We start from the raw sequence: 22,127 nt of genomic DNA on the forward strand, positions 1-22,127 counted from the left end.
TTACACCTTTCAGCCGAAGGCTGATCAGAACAGAGTACCTGCTCTTATCTGAAATCATCAGTTGTAAAGGTTTCAAGTATACATGCAATTTTTATGCAATTTGAGCCTCAGTTTGGAGCTATTTTAGCATTGAGAAAAATGTCATTTTAAGTGGATTATTTGCAAGGTGGCAACTGATCGGAAAGCTAGATGCATCCTACAGAAAAACAAAACAAACAAAAACTAGGGACAAATAGTTCCCAACAAAGGTCAACTTTCTGACTACATGAATGAGGTGCCCCACCAGAGACAATTGCTATTGCATAAGTCAGTTTGAAAAAGATTGCCTTGCTGTTGTCAGGGGATGTGCGACAGATTCACTATTTTCTGCGCTTGACAGCCAGAGTACTTGTCACTTAGTTCCATGTGGTAGAGAGATAACATTTCATTAATGTTCATGCTCAACCTTATAGCTCAGAGCTTTGACTCTGCAAAGTCCTGAGGATCTCTGAAAAGATGCTGAACACTCAGCATCCAACTAAATTGGCATGTTTTAGCCTCCTGCAGGATCAAACCCTGACTTTCCTTGGGAAAGAGTTGGTATTTCCTCCCCCTGCCTCACTGCTGGATTCTTTCCATTTTAAAACTCTCACACAGAATAGACTTAAAATCCATTGTGTACTTGTCCAGGTTATCATGTTCAATGCAGATGGTGCAGAACAACTTCACAAAAATATGACTTGTTGAGCTGACTGGACAGGAGATGTCAGTGGATACGAAATAAATGCTTACAGGTCTCTTGGGCAGCAGGTTGTATATTTCTGTGGCTTCAGCAAATCAAAACCTTCAGTCCTGTCACCGCATTTAGTATGGATTATCCTAGGCCTGGACATTTGGAAACAAATTAAGAAAACAGAGCCAGGATTCCCTTGTTTCCTCTCCATTCTGCCATGGGTTTTGGCTCTGCCTCCATGCACAGATCCCAAGTTGTCACAGAGACCCGATGCAGGACCAGCTGATCCACCCACGTACGAACTATCCCCTAAACAGGCTTTCCTCACAGGAATATGGTCTGATGCTGACCTTGGTCAAGTCACTTAACCTCTGCTAATCCACCTGTGAAATGGAACTAATGAAATACAGGGGTATTGTCAGGCTTAATTATTTAATACTCTTTCAGGTACCTAGAGATCCTTGTGGGAGAGACCGTGTACAGCTGCACAACATTATTATTTTATTAAATGAAGTACCTATCAGTATTTCACCCTCAGCAGAATGACTGCTGAGACTGAATTGCCTCTTCACATTAGTTGTACGCCTTGATGAACAAAAATGCATCAAGAATTGGTGCTGAGGGAAATGAACTTATGCTTCACCCAGCACTTCTGCAAAATGATGTCACCAAATCTTTGAAATTAAGCTTATTTGAGTTTCTGGGGAAGGGGCTGCAGTTAACCACTAATCTGGAGGACAGCCTGGGCAGGAGAGGCTCACTGTTTCCTGTAAGCAAAGAGCAGATGAGCAGGGAAGAGTTTCTCTTAGTGCCTTGGCTGTGCTCAGGTTTTCCAATCTGATAGTGGTCCAAATCAACTCCTGGTCCATAAAAGCAAGGATACACACAGTCTAAAACTCAAATGTTATTAATGCACAGCATCTGAGAAAACAAAGACTTCTTGGACAATAAGTTATCCAAATTACAGCCACACATGCTACAGGGGGAAGGACAGATGGTACAAGAACTGGCGATACAAAAAACAGATTTGTGACCACAAGGAAAAAGAATCATGAGACATTTTTACCCAACTAGAAATAGCCAATATTTAGCAAATCAAATACAAAGGAATCCTCCTTGAAGGAAACAGAAAAGAAAGATTGAGTGGTCAGAGTGGGAGGGAAAAAAAAACAACTTTATGATAGGAATTAAGCAGCTATGAAAGAAGGCCTTTCAGCTTTCCTAAAAGGGCAACTAATCCTCAAGGACTCCACAGTAGGAAATAAAGAACGAAAATTTAGTGATGTGCACAAGGACAACAGGCTGGTATGCTCCCTCCCTGAAACACAACCATGAGAAAGAGACAAAACTGAGTGGGAGGATGAAGTCACCTGGCAAATCTTCACTGGTGATGATACCCTTGGAATAAGTGACACAGCATCCCGTTGTATTACATGGCTTATATAAGACTACAGGGAAATGTAAAGCCCAGGTGGCGAAATCTTAGTCCGTCTTTGTTTTGGACCACCAAAACACATCAGGGAGCAGGATGATTTAATCCTTGAACACTTGTTAAATGTGCACAATTAAAAACTGCACTACACATGACTCTAGCTTGCTGGAAGCCCTCATAGTTTGTAATTAGACATTTTTGAAATTACAGATAATATTTAACACAACATTCATTCATTAAAACCTTTACACAAGGAGTTTCTAATTTGTATTTACTATGGGGTTTAGGGTTCAAAATAAACTAATTGCCAAACCCCATATCAGCAGTCACCAAAAGGACTAATTTGAACCATTCAACATCAGTGCAGGCAGCTCCACAGCCAATAGTACTATTACAGGTTTTTTCAAAAGACAAGGGTAATTCTGAGAGGGAAGAAAGAGCTGAGGCAAAAGGTACAAAGGAAAGTTTGAGGATTTTATGAGGAGCTGATTAGGAGGCCATAAAGCCAATGTTTCTTCCTAAAAGAAGTCAAAACCTCCTCTGTGTTTCCTGACTATTTAACCATTTCCCTGTAGCAACCAGACTGTAATGTTCTTACAGTTTATTCTTATGTATGTGAACTACACAGAGGAAATACATTCCATTAGTCATGAAGATTTCCAATTTTTTCTATTGATAGGGAAGTATATTCTTTATTAAAAACTGTTAAACAGTGTTTGTTAGTGAATAGGTCCACATAACTTGTAACTAAAAATACCAAAGACAGTTAGGTATTTGAAAAATATATCTTACTAATGTTGTTTTGTTTTTAAAGAGTGGAACATCTGACCAGTACCATAAGATTCCAAACATAAGGATAAGTAAGTACACAAAAGTAATATATATTCAAGTAGGGTAGCAAATAAACCTGTAGATTTTTCAGAGTAATGGGGTTTGAGTGAAAACAAACAGGAAAGCCCAATAAACACGATTCAGGTTCTGCTAATAGAAAAAAATCAGGTTATTATTTGAATCAACACCTGTCAATATTATTTGCAACAATTATATAGAACACGTAAATATAAAATTTTATACATACATACACACCTGTAAGTAAAATATATAAATTTATTGCAGAATTGACAAGATCAATACAGCTACTTGCAGAGAAATGAGGTTTGCAGCATTTTGGTCTGGCATGACATTTTGACATTAGAATGTCGTAACAGTATGAGTAGCACACATGTTCCAACTAATGTATAATTGGCTACGGTACAGAAAGCAATCACAGAGGGGAGTTCTGAGCAGCTCTCTGCATCTGAGTGCACATCCAGCTTTCAAACCCTCACTGACATAAAATTGTCACGTACAAGACAAACCATCATAAAATGCATGAGACACACCCCCCACAACCCCTCCCCAGGACTGACAGAAAGTAAATAACAGTAAATGCAGTGGTGCTGTACAAAATAATTCACATCAATTGCTAACTTGGACTCATTCAAACAGTGCATTTCAGTACAGATATATTAAACCACAGGAACAAGAAACTCTGATAAAACAGAGAATCAGATCCTTCTGCAGTTTTAAAGCTGATTTACTCATGGATGACTTCTCTAACATTGTGCTCTTCTTGGGTTTGGGGCAACTGGTTTAGCATCTGAAATACTATGGTATGTCAAGTCAAAAAACAGAAAAAATTGGAGCTGAGATAGGATCAGATTTTCAGATGATGTCAGCATAACACTGCTATGCCAGCTGAAGACATGGCCCTTGAAGTCTGTAAAGGTCTTTGAGCCACTTGGACAGACAATACCATACAAATGCGAAGTGAGGTATCCCTCCATATTGGTGATGAATCACTGCTTTGTTCATCTTAAAGACGAAAATAAACAAAGTGAGGGACCTAAGTCAAAACAAAGGCAAGAAAAAAATACATGCCGATACAGTAATGTCCCATTGGAATATACTTAAACCATCATTTTCCTCCTTCCTCTTCTCTTAATTCTGAACAAAGTTTCTTCCTCACCCTGAAAGACTGCAATACTGATGTTGATCTCCCTTGCAGTGGTAGGAAAGTTTGCTGCAGTCACGCACTTAGACATATTTTTGCACAAGGCGGCAAAATCAGTCATCAGTTATTTGCTTGGTTGTTCCTTTCAGCAAATCAACAGTGCCATAAATGCAGAAACATTTTCAAGCTTTATCAAGTATAATCTGACAACCCCCTCTGGTAAAACAACAGATATAAATAAGCATATTCTTCACACGCATTAGTCTGCTACTCATGACAAGACAGGGGTGACCTACAGGCTAAGAGATCCTATATATCCTTTCTCCTTTGACCATCTCAAGGTTTTTCTTACCTTAGAAGTTGCACTTTTGTTGCCTTTTTTATCTATAGCCAACCTATGAGTGTAACATTGGGTATCCTGAAGGCTACTCTTAGCCTATATAGAAAGTTTTCTGGTTCTATTTGCTTTTGCACATAAAAAATAATAATAAAAGTCTGTTATTAAACCAGCTCCCACATAATATTTTTCCATCCCCCAGTAATGCTTCTCAAAGATAGGAAAGAATCAATTTCTTAGCTGTACATCAAGGATAAGTCATGTAGGTTATACAGTGTCAGAGAAGGCCAGGGACTAGGCTCAAGCTTAAGCATCCCAGTTGTCCACTGTACTCCACTGTTGGTCCAATCTGTTTCAGGCCACCTCCACTCCTTCCAAGACAAACCTGCAAAGAGGGGACCATCTATACAGCCAGAGAGGATCACACAGTGCTGCTTTACCAGTACAGGCAGTAAGGCAGTGACTAACCCAAATCTATGCAGGAACCTAGAAGAAAGGTCGGCCACCACACTTGGACATATTGCACCCCACTAAGAACAAGAATTAAAAATTGAAATACTTTTTCAATCGATTTAAATGATGCAAAGAACAGATGAAGAGGGAAAGGACAGTCAATGAAATGTGTCTTCTGCTACCAGTCCAGTCATATTATTCCCTTTTTGCACTGCCTATTATAGCAGTCCAAACCCCCAAAATTTCATGACTTTAATATAAATTATCAAATGACACAGTTTAAGTGTGTGTGGCTCCATTATTCCTCTGTGCTCAAAAAGTTTAAGCCATTTACTCAGAAAGAATGAGTACAGCCAGTCAAGCACATCATGAACAAATACCAGCTAGTTACAGAGCAGAGGCCTCATGAGAACTCATCTGAAAATTGTTCAGAAGCAACTTGGCAAACACTAAGAAGTTGAAAACAGAAAAGAGGACCGGATTATGAAGGATTTAAAAATGGAAAAAAACAAAGCTAGATTTTGCCATTAATTATTTGATCATCTCTAGCAATATGTGAAAAGATTTATCCATTTTGATGTCTGTTTATTCTTCTATTGTTCTAGAAAAGACATCTACGTGTTGCTACATGGCATTCAGTAATAGCATTACTCCTGTCTTAATGCGCGTTTTTTAGCCAAACTGTACTTTAATTAAGTTATGTTATCTAATCCTAACAGCTGATGAATTATCTGATATATTTTATACCCTCTGGTACTGAATCTGACAGGACAGGATCTATTACCCTACAAACTTCTCAACTCACATTTAAATTTTCCATTGTCCTGAAAACAAATTACCTGCATTTATTGCTTGAAAATCCATGAAAAATTGTAACTTGAAGCAGTTCTTATTTCAGGATAGGAACTACCAAGAAAGGATAACACACAGCCCAGTGTGCACTAATGCATGCACATCCCAGTGGTAGGAAAGCAGTCAGTAGAAGAAACAGCTTTCTACATGGATGCAAAAATTAGAAATTATTTCTACCTCTATGTCTACATGGGCAACACCACATTCCTGGTCAAACATTATTTTAGTTTTAACCTATGTAGGTCCTGGACTGAAGATGTACAAGCTTCTGTATGTGAGATTCTTCCAGCCAGTACTAAATTGCATTACTTGGGAAAATCCTTGTGTGGATCAAGGAGAGTTATCTGCAATATCTGAAGGGTCCAGGTACTACGACAAGCAGAGAGCTGGGGGAGGGGAGTGCAGTCTACGTGGCTGTCACTACAAATGGATCTTGAAGTGTACAGATAGCATATCTTTCCTTTTCCCAAAGGGCTGTAAGACACTCCACTGCTCGCGATAACACATTTTCACAGGCTACTTTAGACCCTCAAGGAGGTACTTAATGAAGTAGAATATTACAATAACTGGTCTTCTGCTGGAATTTTGGACTCCAGATGCTGCTATAAAGCCTGGTTTCTCATAGTCCCTTGACTTTGTCAGGATTTCTAAAAGCATTGAAAAGAAAGAACTGCACAAATCCAAATGCACACTCAGATCCAGGCTTAGCTGTGTTTACTCTGGGCATCTCTGTTATCAACTGTGAGTTACCACAGGAGCCAAGGATATTGCATTACCGTCCCCACTTTACAGCAGTGAAGCTTAAGCACAGAGCAGTTAATGGATTTGCCCACAGTCCCACATGTGACCCGACCCACCCCCCAGCAAGTCCTGCAGCACTGACCTTGCATTCCCCTTCATTCCCTCATCACAGAGGCATTTCTGCACCATCTCCCACACCTTCTCTCATGCTTGGAACAGCTTTCTAAGCTCTAGTCAGCACACATCAGCCCCTCACCTCATTCAAACTGCTCCTGAGAAATCCCTTTGCCTACAAACATCAAAGAGCAGGCCCTGCACTGAGCTTGTCGTTCACACGGCATGAGAATCTGGCCCCCCATGTTGGTATGAATAGAGGACCCAATAAAATATTGGTGCATCTAAACTCAGAAACCACAAATCCACAAGCTGTAATATGCTGTTCCCTCCTTTTCTGATGTCTATAATACCTTCATTTGTCATATCTGTCATTTAGACCAGTAATCAAATCATGACAGGTACCCCAGCCTCTGACTATTTCCTAAGGTACACCTAAAGCAAACATAGAGATTATACAGCAAGGCAGAGTGTCCCAAGTCTTGTGCTGTAACAGCACAGTTATAGTTTCAGGCAGCCTGACTAAAACACTATGAATGCGTGAAAACAAGTGGAAACTTTCTGTTTTGAAAATGTGATGTCTGGGCAGTTTCCCCGTGGTTGAACTTATTTTTCTAAGGAGTATGTGTCAAGAAAGAAACTAAGCCTGCTGAACCTTTTCCAAGACTAAAGAAAGCATATCAGTCCAGATGTCAGTTGTCCCACTGAACATTTTTTCTCCCTCTAACCCCAGGCTGTCTGACCTCTCTCCTCAACCAGTGGAGCCATCCTGGGCTGAAGCTGTTTCAGCACCCCAATCTGCACAGGTCAGAGGTACTGCATGATCAAAGCTGCTATCGCAAACACCTCCGTGGGTTTACAGCATACTGAGAAAGCAGGGCAAGCTTCCTGGTTCTCTCAGAGTTGCTATATATGCAAGGGATAATGCAAAGTCTGTCTCTTCCACTGCCCTTGGCGTGTGTCACAGCTTGCAGCTATTCTTTATTCCCAGCTCCTGGAGATGGCCTCAGCACTCCTGCTTGCTTTTCACAAAGATAAGTGAAGCCCAACAGCACAGGTTAATCTCAGGTGTAATTGACTGAAATCACTAACATTATTGTTGGGGGGACTTGTTTATTTATCAGTGGGAGGGGAGAAAAAGAAAGCAGCATCCTCCTATTGCAAGTGTAACCCTAAATCTTCACAAAGGCAGCTGTGCCTCAGGCGGCCTCCAGCTGTGTCCCACCTCTTCAGCTCAGCAAGATGACCTGCTTTCACCAGGACCCCTGGTCCATCCACGGGCTGCACAAGAAAATGCCTTTGTCTAGCATAGCTTGGCCGGGCTGAAATAGGTTTGGGAGCAACCACACCAGCAGGTTGTTTCTCTAAGCAGTCACCTCCAGGGCACAGTAGTAGTCCAGGTGAGAGCTGGGAGTTGGGGACTGACCTCCTGGGTCCGTGCCCTGCTTTAATCACAAGGTGGTTCTCCCTTAACCAAGGGAGAGCAGGGCAGGCTGCTGAGGCTCCAGCCACTCCAGGAGCTACATTCAGCTAATCAGCAGAGCTGACAGTACCTGTGTTGCACCTGGTATGACTTCAGTGCAAAGTGCATTACTTACTGACACATAAATCACCTCATTTGCATGTCTCTAAACTATAGCTATAAAAATACTTTAGAGAATAATCACAGGGTGAAAGGAATCATTTTGGTAGTGCTGATGAAAAATGTGATCTCTTTATCTACAGGCACCTTCACTGCCAGGCCATCTCGGTACAGCCCTGACCTACAAGGGTAAGTTTGGTGCAGGAGATGAGGGTGGAAGTTGGTGTCTGCAGCTTTGAGCTCTTCTGAATGCCCCAGCTCCCAGCAGTGAGTTTCATTTGCAATGCGGATGCCACAACGGATGTTCCTGCAGTGAGCAGCCACCAGACACACACATTGATTTAACTCACTCTGTTACAGCCACTAGCAAACTGGGTTGGATTCAAACATACAAAAGGCTATGAAGCTTAATGCCATCCCACAGGGTAGCCAGGTCAAATAACCATTGGATTTTGGAGATTTGCGTTTGTAAGGACACACAAACATTAAGCAAGCTCCAACATTTTGGAGCTCACTTGAGCACTTTACACTGCTGCACTGCCATGTCTCCACAGCAAGCAACTCCACCCATCTCCAGTTTCAGAGATGGATTTAATTAACTGTAGCAATTAATCTGGCATTCAACTCCACACAACCTCAAATGTCACCTCACAGCACCTTCTTCACTCCAAAATGATCATAATAACAATTATTCCACCAAACTTTCAGGCACACATGCCCCCAAGTGGACCATCCCATAGAAAATGCTAAGTCATAACATCCACAAAGTCTCTCCCACTGCAGCTCATAAAAGGCATATATCTCCAGGTGTGTCAACCAACACCAGTAGACCACAGAAATCCAGTTATTTGGCTTGCCCTACCACTGAATGTCAGGTTACCCCTCTGTCAGCTGCTTCTTGGATCGTGGCACACAGCATAATCTGCTGTCCAAGGAGGACATCCAGGTACAATAAAACTCCATTGCTATCATCTTCAGGGATCATACAGAGAGGGTCTCCCAAATACTGGAAGCACTGTCCATAGCAAGTTAAACTAAAGGGTCATTGTTGCCTGTTTGCCAGTAAGAATATGTTAAACTTTTTCCTACAGTTAAGTCATCATAGACACTTTGTTTCCTGAAAATAATGTGGAAAAGTGACTGAAATATAGGTTTATCATAGCAGACACTTGGATTCCTAGATCCAGCCATGGCTGCTGCTCCCTTCCCTATTTCTTATTTGCTATGATTATATGCAGAAGGATTACTCTGAAAAGTCTCAAAGTGCACAGAGAGGTTACGAACAGTCAGTAAGGGAGCAGAGACTAGATCCCATGGGTTGTTAGGCAGTAGTAGAGTGCATTTGCCCAAGGCTATTCTGTGTAGGAAAGGCTGTGTTGAGCATGACATTTTGCTAGTCAGGCAGGGACACATGACAGAATATCTGACAGGAATATGACAGCACGGTCTTTATATGGCTCAACAATCTTCACACGGATCACTGAAGAAGCACTGGTCCAACTCAGACTGAAAGAAGTGCCAAAAAAATATTAATTACAAGGGTGGAATTTCTCCTCCTCCTTTTTCTTTTTAGGTCTCTTTAAATTCACAAATAGATACATACTCTACCTATTTTCAAACTTCTCCATGGCCCATGAGGCTGATATTACAGACTAAACCTATTGTTTTTCTTGCACCTACTCAGTAGGAAGGATAAGCACAACCTGAACTTTTCTGAACCCATGGCCAAACAGCTCAGGGATTCTCGGAAAAGGACGATCCAGGGGGTGAAGAAGATGGACAGAGAGACCAGCCCTACAAATCAACTCTGCTGCTGTCAACCATGAGCAGCTACCTTCAGCAAAAGCAGCAGAGAGTGCTGACATACCTAGACTGTAGCACTGGGCTCCCCTCTGAGCTCTCTGTAGAAAAAGAGATTGTGCTGGAAAAATACTCATAATTCTGTGGGTGCCAGTGGGGTTCCCAAAGACAATCAAGCTCAGAGTTCAAGAAACAATTAGGATTACATATTTGGCTTTTTTGTCCAAACTACCTGAACACTTTGCCATTGGTATTTCCTCTAACACTGTTTAACTTTTCACCTGAAACCATAAGGCATAGCTTGCGTGGTCTGATCAAAAGATTGAATCACTTATGCCACAGTGCAAGTCTTGAAAATAAAACAGCACAGAGATCCAGAAGGTTCTGCCACTCTCTCAGGTATTCAAATATAGGCAGTAGGACCCAAAGATACCAAAACTAAAAGCACAGCTCATGAATTTTTGCTCTGGTTGTTACACAGGATCACTCCTCCAAACTGGTCCCCTTTTGGAAGTATTGTGGATATGCCAGTGGCACCTCTGTGACAGCCCCTGCTCTAAAGGAAGATTATCCACCCACCTTGGGCTCCAAGCACAATATAAGGTTCAGCTTCTAAGGAGTCCTGCAGTAGCTTAGAAACAAAATGCTGCCAATTAAATGAAAATCTGTTTGGCCTACTTAACCTCTCATTAGAAAAGCAGAACATCCTTAAAAATTTGGTTTGCTTAAGTTAATTAAAATTAATGGCAGAATCTTTATGATTTAAACACAGGAGAATGTATTGTTACATGTCAGTGACCTTGCACTCCTGTCTTTTGGCCTAAGCTTCCAAGAGATGATGATGTTGGCCTTCAAGATGTCAGCCCTCAATTTTAGGACTCAAACCTGTTACATACGAAGAAATCCTAAAAATAAGAACCAAATGCAGCTGACACTCATATATCTACACAAAAAAGGCTTGGCAACATTCTTGACAACTATTTTATTTATCAATTTATTTCAAATCAGCAGGCTTTGATACTGCATGTCAAACTTGGATCTCTCTATTGAAAGAATTGAGAACAACTTCTACAAATCAAACTGCTTCCTTCAGGCTTTTAAATAAATTTTGGGGTTGGGGGGAAGAGTTAAACAACAAAATCAGGTTTAATTTGATTTTTTTAAACTTAATGAAGGTTCAGATAACAAGAAATTAAACATACTGCTTTGGTAAGAAGCAACTTTTACTTGTGATGAATTTTTATTCAGAAGAATTTAGTCCATTTCAAATGGCCCAAAGCAAACTTTTAGAGGGAGACTCTAAATGGAGAAGTCAGGGAACCTTTGCTGCATTTAAATTGCCAGCATTGCTATCTGCTTTATTTACTATATTGAAAAGAAAAAAATAATTAAAACATGAAGGAACTGAGCACAACTCGACATTCCCTAGGGACACCAGCAGAGACTGGCTGGACACAGCCTGAGGCCTACCCTCTCAGCAACATGTGGAGGGCCCTGAACCCCACAACAGTCAAAGCCTGTCCTTGCACTCTGCTCCTGCACCACTTTGGATACCCACAGCTGTACCAAGCCACTGCTGTAGGCAGAGCTTGGACCTCACCACCATCAGTTCCTCTGCTTTTCCCCTGCCAGAGGACCATAGGAACATCAGTGTCATGAAACCCACCGCCTCAGAGAGCCCACGGACAGAGCATGGCCACATCCCACAACTTCTCCTCAGCTCACACAGCCCTTTACTTATTTAAAGACCATACACTTTGCGCAACAGAAACTACTTTACTCCACCACTGCTCTCCCGCATGGACACTGACTTCCGGCACCCGCAGCTACGCCTCATCTTGCCCAGGAGCAGCTGCTCCATTTCTCTGCTACAGAGAGCAATGGTTTATTTTGGCATGTTCTTATTTTGCTAGAAGTGCTTTGTATTTGTATAACCATATAATTTTGTATCTGGAACTTTCCCTTCCTTACTTAGCAGGTGATGCTGTACAAGGGCAAATGGTAGCCATAGGTTTGACATATTGAGGCTCATCAGCTCTATGGTGGGGAATAGTCTTTGTTTACAAGGTCTAGACCTGAGAAAGACTCCCTTGGCAATGTTAACTCAAGCCTCACTAAACAACAATGCAGAAAAACCCCCCAGTCTTCTGTAGGTTACAACCATATCTCAGGTACCCGCTTAGCTCTGGGCTCTTCCAGGGTCAAAGGCATGGAGCTGCATCTCTCTGGTTCCCTCTGCTCTAAAAAAAAAAAATATATATATATATATTCCCTGGCAGCCTGCAGCACACAGTGACACCGAGGCTACTTCAGCTGATAAAAAGTCTTTAAGTGCATGCATACAGAGGTAGGCAAGAAGCTGGCAGATATCTATGGAGAAAGCACAAAGACACAAATCATGCTAGGTTTTGAGAGCTAAAGCCATATCAAAACTCAACTTATAAATAAACCTAAAGTGTCCTGCAGTCCCAATGGGAACAACCACCAGCAAGAGATGTCTGTTCAGATAAATCAGGAGAAAATGCTCTCTTTTTCACAGGTCTTTGGTCTATTCATCTAGGACATGGTTCAGGCTCTTCTTAGGAAAGGCCATAGCCACAGATCTCTGATTTTGTCAGCAACAGAAAGGCCCAGGAACTTGGTGCTGTGACTCAGCCCATGCCAGCAAAAGCCCTGAGTCACGCCACTCTCACCCACACCTGACCTTCCCCAGGAGTCAAAGTTCCAGAGCCAGTTATGGCACTACAGACTCACTCTACTTCCAGTTTCTTCAAGGAAGAGGACAGTTTCGATAAAATCAAATAAGCCTGTGCCTGTTGTTAGTTTCTTTCATCTTAGCTTTCAAACAATGCTCAGTTCAAAACAGTCTCATTTGTACTTGTTGCATAAAGCCATGTTTTTTACCTACATGTCACTGTGCTATGGTGCAGATATGGTGCACACACTACACATCTAGGAATCTCAGTTTCTGTCCAGTGCACAGATGTTGGAGACTAAGAAGACATTATCGCTGCAAAAACACATTAGATCAGTTGACAAAGGAATGACTTACATCACTCAAAGACCAAGGGGGAGAGTGACAGCCTTTCTAAATTTACATTTTTTACTCTTTACCAGGAAACGAAACAAAATCTACATTAAGGACGCGATTGAGATTTACAAAGTGTAAGCACTTGGAGTTACAAACTGCCAGAACTTCAGATGTCAGTGTAATCTCAGTTCAACACTCTTGTGAATGCGCACTACGAGACAGGTTTTACTTATTCGCATCACCCACCAATGAATGCAAGCACCTCATGAGTGGAAAGCTGAGCTGCATTACCATAACACATTGACAGAAGTTTAGGAAGGGGAGAGGGGAGGAAAAAAAAAACCACCACTGAAAATAAACTGGGTAACACAGTACTGGAAAGAAACAAACTGAAATGCATGAGGAGTTACTAGCAGAATAGCCCATATCAGACAGACACAGTTAGAAGTGACACTTTGTATCCTATAAGGAGTGAACTTTAGCATTCAAAAGTAGAGTGGACATTGGATATTTTTATTGAGGGTTTTTAGACTGCTTAAAAAAAACCCAAACAAAACCAACATAACCAACCAACAATTTTTTCAGCATCCTTGCCCCCTTAACCTCAAGGAGCATTTCTTTCTGAGCACGTAGTTCGAAGTAAATTACTCCACAGATAAAGAACAGTATTCAAAGTTAAGCAAAAATGTAAGTAGTCCGCAAGTATCTCCTACATAACTGCTTATCTTCATTTTGATCTTCTACACCAATGCAGATTTGTTTGGAAGTAAAAAAGGTCATGCTATGTATTTCTGAAGCACCAGACAAAACCACATTCAATTATTTAATATATTATCCAGCTAGTATGGCATTGCTTTTTACCTCTAAGACTGAAAAACAGAAGGTTACCCCTAATGAAAGGTGCACCTTGGTTTAATTTTTAGGCCAATACTGGACATTCTTCTAAAATGTATTGAAGAAATCACTAGTCTCATACATGATCGACTACAGCCATGGTTGAAGGAAAAGTCCTGAACTAACCAAAAAATAGAGTACAGCTCTAGGGAATAACTGTGTGTTCTTGGAACAAATTAAACAAAAACGTGAATATGCCATTTTAGGCTTTTTTATTACATATTTTCTCTGTAACTGAAAAGAAAAACCCTATGAGATGCAGAGGTAAAATAGATTCTGTGGAGTTGCCCAGAAATGTACCCTCATTAAATGTCATTTTAAGTAGTGCTAGCTCTGCCAGCTCAAAGCATTTAAGCACCATCATGACTTTCAAGCCCTGAGAATCTTGTTATTTGCCTTATGGCTTTTTCACACATTAAATGCACTCAGATCACAATTTAAGCTTGACTCCATAACCATTTCAGTAATATTGAGACTCCATATCACTTTAGTAGAAACTCAAGTCAAAAATACAGAAAAGCAAAGGATTTTAATGTAACTATGATTCAATGGACCAGGGTGTGTGAGCACAATATTGCAAGGGTAGTAATTAAAATCATAGGAGCTAAAAGTGCTTAGGCAACCTCAAGAAATTTATTACATTTTGTAGAATGTATTCAATCAAGCTCACATGCCTCCAAGGGCAGGGGTATCACCATTTCTATCAAGGGGTGTTGCTGTTATCTTATCATCAAGATTTTGGTTTAGGTGTTTTTCTTTGCCACAATTCTAGCTCACATATATCTTTTTCTTTACTTCCCTCCTCCAGCACTGCAGTCATTCAGGTATTAAAAGAGGGGCTTCCTTACTCGCACTCCCTCTGCTGACTCTCCAGTGGTGCAGTGGATTTTTTTTATTTTATTTTTAATGGGTTATACACAATACTCTTCACTCTAAAACCATCCTGGCACACACGTGTTTTTAAAGTTGAAAAAGATAATCCAACCCAGTGATCTTTATGAGCTTCAAGCCAGGTAGTCTGTGGATTTTTTTGGTGGCTTGATGCAACTGGACAGTGTCACTGATTTGTCTTTGTTTAATTATGTGTTCTGAGCGAAACAGAGACCATTCTCAGTTCCTGTAGTATCAGCATAATGTATAACAGCAGACAGCTGCTTGTTCTTCCCAGAGACCTTGATATCATCAGTAGCCCAGGATTGCACACACCACAGCCTTGTTATATATACATGGTATTGCATAGTGCTTGACCTAATATTATACTGATGAGCTCACTCTGTACCTAAAAGATGCTGTAGAGAAGGACAAGATGAGAGAAGAAGAAAAGAGTTTGGGGTTTGTGCCTAACACACTTGAAGAGCTCTAGGGTTCATGGACCTCAGACTCAATTATGGAAGGGGACCAAAGAAGTCATCAGCTCATCTTTCTTCACATGGTATGTGTGCATATATAGATGGATATAGATATAAATGCATGCATATATACAGTTAATATTCAACAAGATCTTTTGTTTTCCACAGTTTACAATCACATATACCACCTTCTTAGGTGGCTGCATTGAGGTCTTAAAAGAAATACAGCACCTGGTGTTTTTTTCTTTTTTTCATATACACCCCAAACCTCCACCTCTACACGATACAACACCTCTCCTTGCTGCATTCCTTCTGTACCACACTGGTCACTGTCTTTCCCCTTGGTAATCAGGCTTGTGCTGCTCTTGCCTACTTATGGCCACCGTTTAAGCTCTCCTGATAACTTCCATCCATTCTGAATTTACCCTTTTCCAATTACTATATCTTCCTGTCTCAAACCTCTTCCACATCCCCCCACCCCACCCCCCAAAAGTTCATTTACAATGAAAGTCATAATTTGACATTGCACCATAAATTCAGCAATTTGGTGAACAAAGGAATCACCCAGTACTTTACAAAACATGCACAGGCCCATTCCTTAGTACAACAAAATTCTGATTCAGTAAGTGCTGTCAAGAGGATTTTACAAGAAGCTGAGCCAATATCAGGGAAAGAAAAGAGATTTTTTTTTTTCTCTTAGTAACATACCATGAACATTTGTTAAAATTGAAAGGCAAATTTCTGATTAACCAGATTTATGACCTCTTTAACGTTCAAGCATTTGCAAAAAGTGAGTGCAAAGTTCTGAGCTCATGAATATTCTCCTACATCACATGAGCAAACTGTCGCCCAAGGTAAATTCCAAATTGTTTGTGTTTGTAAAATCAGGAATGCTAATTAGTTATATAAGTCATAATGTATTGTTTCTGTTCCTTAACTTGATGACAAAACTACTTAACACATCTTAAATTGCTAAGTGTGAAAATTACCGATATACAATTTATCACTCATTTTGGATTGGTTAATTACACAAGTTCCCACACAGATTGCCTATGGCATATTTGTCTAATGATCTAATTATTCCCTGAAGAAATTAGTGAATAACTTTACATGACAAACCTGACAATTTCACAATCTGCTCCTGGACAATTTGTAAATAGATAAGTTTGATGATATTTTGATTTTTATCTATTGGTGAACTAGTCAATCAGAATTGCGGGTCTTCATCACCTCCAGAAAAATCAGACTGTTTTTATTTAAAATAACTATTTCTCCCACAGGCGAACTGGGTCTGCCCCAAGCATTACACATTTGTCTGTTTGTTAAATGGTTTGAGACTATGATTAAAGTAAATGGAAAATAACCTAAATGAAGTGTGCTTTAGACAGCCAGTGCCTATAGTTTCTCTTTGGAGAAAGCCAAGCAGTGTGTGCAAAAATAATATATCTAGAGACTCATGAGGATTGTACAGAGATCAGCTGGAGTCTCCGTGCCTAGAAACCTGGTGCACCACAACTTCTGCAAGTGGGGTTTTAGGTCCCAAACCAGCAACAAATTGATTATCAGGGTAATTTGCAAACTGTAAACCACCCAAATCCTTGTGCTATCAAAGCATGGCTGAACAAAGGTCGATGCTTGGTATTCAGCACTGGCAGTCACAAAATCATTTTGGGTGGAGCACTACAACACTTCTCTGGCTGTGCAACACAAGATGTTGCACAAAGCGGTCCTGTAAAATCTTTCAAAAATGGATCCCTTCACCTTTGGATGGACTAGGCTGAGACATTCAGTGTTACTGCCACCAGGTCTGCTTGGAGCTACCAGCACAGGACAGCCTTGTTACTACAGTCAGCTTATCAGGAGCTTCTCGAAGCTAGACAGTTTTAAAGACACTCTGACTGTATTTCTTACAGTGTTACAAATAAAAATCTTAAGGGGGACTTAAGAAAGTTAGTGGCAATTCAGAAATCTTCAGGGAATACTGGACACAAGTAAAAAAAAAAAAAGGAAAACACCCTCACATGTGAGGGAACCACTGAGGCTTCTTTGTAGAACTAAACCCACAGACCACATCAACTGCAAAAGGACATGAAAAACTGGCTTTTTGTAGCAAAATGAGACTGTTTCGATTGCTATAGCTAGAAAGAAAATTTTTCCCTGAGTTAGCACTGGGACACTGACTTTGCATACAAAACCTATTTTTACCCAATATTGTACACTTTACATAACAAAGTCTGACAACAGTCCATTTCAGTGGCTAGGGGCGTAAACAACTTGCAATAAAGTACACATCTAGACACGTAATCTCTAGTCTACATTATCTTCACTGTGCTAGATATATGAAAAATGGTGTCAAAATACTAAAGGTCACCCTGAAATAACTCGGGGTAAGCATATTCTACCCATATGTAGCCCTTTTCAGTCACGAAACAGGTCCTGGCAGCCACCACCACTGCATGGAAGTTGTGCATCTTGAGTGAAGAACAGGGACCACATCTGTGTCCCAAGGGGCTGCAATCCCTTATCTATTGTTTCCTGGGACTTCATGAGAAGGGGATCTTTAAATTACAAGAAAAAGATGTAGATGACAATTTTACTAGAGAAAGATCTCAGAAGAGCCAAGGTGACACCATGCAGCTCTTGGATGCAAAGAAAACAGGAGGAAAGTAGCTATGCCACTTTCTGATCACAGTAGTGCTGCTAACCATGAAACAGCAGAAAGTAACTCAAAGGCTAATTCCAGCTTGGTAGTAAGGTTAAATATTTTTCTGGGTGTGCTTGTCATTTTTTTAACTCAATTTTGGATTAGAAAGAAAAACATGCTATCAGAACCTGCATCTTTAAGGACTGAAACCCCGGGGGAGGAGAAGGCTGGAAAGCCTTGTTGTTATGCATTGCCAGTTGGAACCAGACCCAGATTAAAGCAGATTTCTCACAAGAATGTGAAGCATTGACTGATGTCTGAATACCACATGTATCGCACCTTCACCACCAGATTCTTGCTTCTGTCAGTACCTCCATGGGCTACCACGCTGCAGTCCCCACTAAAACCAACTCCATTTGACACTGAAAAAAATCACTTGAACGCACCAGACAAGTCATTCAGCTGCACTTACGACTTGGTTATGCAAAGTCCCTCTCTCCCAATTTCAACACTTCATAGCTCAGACTGAAAACAGAGTCCAAGCCTGAACATTACTGTATGTACAACACCTACTTTTTTCTGTGCTATCAAACCCGCCTGGCAGATCAATCACAAAAGACATATTCTATTCTTCAGCTCAGCACTCCCCTCTGATCACACAAACAGGTAGCACTCAGGCAGCAGCAGATTTCTCAGAATGCATCCAGCTGTGCATGACATAGTTCTGTTTTTATAAGGAGAATCAGATAAAACAGGAGGAAAGAAAAGATGACATAAGGCACAAGCAAACTAACAAAGGGATGTGCTCATTCATATCAACTAAAGATGAGAATAAGGTGCTAACAGAGCCTAACAAGAAACCGTTTGAGTGGCATGAAGTCCATTTCCGATGCAAAGGACAACACAACCTCTGCTAGCAGTCCTTCATCTGATGCAGTTATCCACAGTGATGAACCACGAGTTTAAGAGAAAAGTGACAGTTCTTTTGAAGACCAGACTTTTAATATTTGCATCTGTATCTTCGCTACAATGAAAACCTTGATGGCTGCAGCAGGCAGAGTACACTGCTTGCACAGTGCACAAGTGTACTGTAAAAAAATGAAGTCATCTTTATCTGAGAAAGATTGTACCACAGGAGATCAGGCAGATAGCTGTTTCTGATACTGATAGGTCTTGGAAAAATAGAAAATTGTATTATAGTAGGGCACATACCCATGCTAAGGGAGTTTTTTTTGCTTTGATTGACTGAAGTGAGCTAAATCAGACAGCATTTGAGAATTATAGGTTAATTACTTGCATTCAAAACTGTAGGTAATAAAAAGAATAAACAAAACAGCCATAATGTTCCCAGACTCAAAAAAAAAAAAAAAGCCTACCACTTCACCTTCTCATATAAGCATGTGAAGCACATCTGCAAAAAAACGTAAACAGTTAATGCTTCCTGCATTAAGACAGCACACAGTTAACCAATGGAACTCTCTGCCACAAGACATTATCTTACAATTGCTTGGCTATCATTGAATGAAAGATTTTCAAATGGAAACTAATTGTTGAGGCTACAAAGATCCAATTGGTTTGTGTCTGTTATCTCCTCAGAGGCCTTTTTTAACTGGGTGTTGCTGCAAAAGAGGTTGCAACAAGTGAACCTCTGGTTTTAGTCATCACAGCATTTATGATTTTGTGCTACTCTACACTGAAAGAGTCTCTTTAGGAAAAAAAAATGAAATGCACAAAAAAATAAAACATATCTTGGAATAAGATCTCAAGGCAAACATCTTAGCCTCATTCTACCTAATTCAACAGTTACCTATAGCATATACGAGTAATTCTAACCACATGGTTATTTTCATAATTGCAAAGGTTGGAAGTTTAATTAGACAATCAGAAGGAAGCCCTCAAGCCAGCCCATTTTCTTAAACAGCTTTACCTAGGCAATGGGAGCAGCATTGTGTAATGCCGCGATTTACTCTGAATAGCATAATGCTTCCTTATCTTTTTTGCCTGATTAATTTCCTGACTGAAGTAGCACATAAAACCAAGCTGGTTAGACAACATGTGTCAGGAGCCACGTGTCCTGTTCAAATTGAAACAGAATCAAGAGACACCAGGTCTTTCCCCTTCCCCTGCATTGCCTGTTCCAAGTAGGTGCTTCCACCATGACACGAAGACCATCTTCAGACCACAGTTCCTGCAACCACTGACTGTGATAGATTTTTGTGGGGTTTTTAAAGGTTTATGGTTCCTAAAGACAGAGAAGAAGGCTCAAAAAGAGAAATGCAGTGGAATTGGGGTTTGTGATGCAATTCCATTAACCCTTGATGGCCTCACAAGAACCACTGGTGCAGACGGGAGACCATCATGCCAGATGCTGGGCTGCCTTCCTTCACTACTTCTCAACTTCAGTTGCCTCCCTCCCTAAACACATCTGCATGCAGGTACATGCTCACCACTTTTCAGGAATTTTACTATTGTTTTCAAGATGGAAAAGAGAAAAAAAATATTAACCTGAACTCTGCCAGTGCCTCCAGAGCATAGCAAGGAGGGATGAGGGTTGTGCTGCTGAGGAGGAGCAGCGAGATACCAGTGAAACAACCCCCACGGCCCCTCCAGGGGCAGGAGAGAGCAATCAGGCTCGGCAGCAAGGCTCTGGACAGCCCCCACTCCCTGCTAGCCTCCCCATGGACAACAGCCCACGGCTGACTTTCGGCAAGCCACAGTCACTCTGTGTCTGCTTCCCTGCTGTGGAGCATAAACAGAAGCAGCTGGGCCCAGCTCCGCTCCGTCCCACATCTCGCCTTGCCATTTGCACCCACGCGCAGCGAGCGGTACCCAGCTACAACAGCGGCAATGTTTTCCACGCACGTGACCGAGGTGCAAACGACAACCCGAGGCGCTGGCACATCCACCGCCTGCCAGGCTGGGCCCCGCTCACCCCACCTCCCCCTCCTCCTCCAGACCCTCTCCTCTGCAGGCTTCTGCTCCTCTCCCTGACTGGTCCCTGCAGGGAAAACAGCCTCCATTTCAGGGGGCTTGTTTTATCCTAAGCAGCAAGCCATCATTCACCCACCCACCACCACCCCCCCGTCCCCTCTCACACCAGTTCAGGAGCAGAGCTCGCTTTCCACCCTCGTTACCTATTTTGCTCCCTCTGGAATGCACCATTTCCCAGAGAATTTCCAGCAACAGTGTTTAACCTCAACCTTTAAAATCCTTGGTTGCAGAGCCTGACATTCAGTGCACAGCCAGAAGTTTGCCCGACCTCAACCCTGTGCATCAAGGCTCCCTAGCATCCCTAATACATAATGCCTATTAGGGTCTCTGCCCTTGAAGGTCCCAGCAGGAGCAGCTTCAGGGCTGAATTCAGTTGGGTTTCACATCTTTTTCCTTTGCGGAGGTGATACTACGTTGCCAGCTACACTTTTTTACCATATGCAACACCAACACGCTGGCAGTTAACAAGCTACAACACAGAACCACTTGGCAACACAGAAAAAATGGGCAGAAAATCCCCAAGCAAGAGAGAAGGGAAAAAATGCAGTGAATTGACAGCATTTAGCATGCAAGAAAGAACTGTAAAGGAAAGGCTGCCAGAGAGCAAAGGTGCTCTCCCAGGCCTGTGTGCAGCACCAAGCAGGGAACCTCACCAGGGGAAGTAGCCACTGCTTAACCACCAGACAGATGAGGCATCTGAACAGTTTCTGGAGGGCAGAGATCAGAAACCAGACCAATTTTAATGTCAATATCCCTATTGAAGTCAACTGCTCTGGTTGCCTACCATAGGGGGGGAATTAGGAACACACGAGGTGCTGCCCAGCCCCATGGGACCTCTGAATTTCACTGTCCCGTATGTTAGAGTACAGGCAATACTCATTTGAAACTCATGATGTAACTGCATCTGCTGTGGGCAGCAGTGCCCTGGAAGGCATTGGGCCCGGGCAGCCTGGCTCCACATCAGAGAGCACGTTGGACCAGTGGAGGTGAGTTCAGGCAGTGGGGGATTCAAGGTGAGGAAATGGAGTTTTGCTCCTGCTGCAGGAATGAAGTTTGGAGATGTCTTCACTTGTAACACCACATAATTCTAGGTGGCTGCAGATTTATTACTGAGTTTTCCCAAATTTGGAAGGCTTCCACTTTTGACCACATAAAAGAAAGAATCATTTTCCTTTTCTCAGTATGACACCCCCCCACCCCCC

The sequence above is a fragment of the Pithys albifrons genome, chromosome 8, assembly GCF_047495875.1.
Source record: "Pithys albifrons albifrons isolate INPA30051 chromosome 8, PitAlb_v1, whole genome shotgun sequence".
Lineage (NCBI taxonomy): Eukaryota > Metazoa > Chordata > Aves > Passeriformes > Thamnophilidae > Pithys > Pithys albifrons.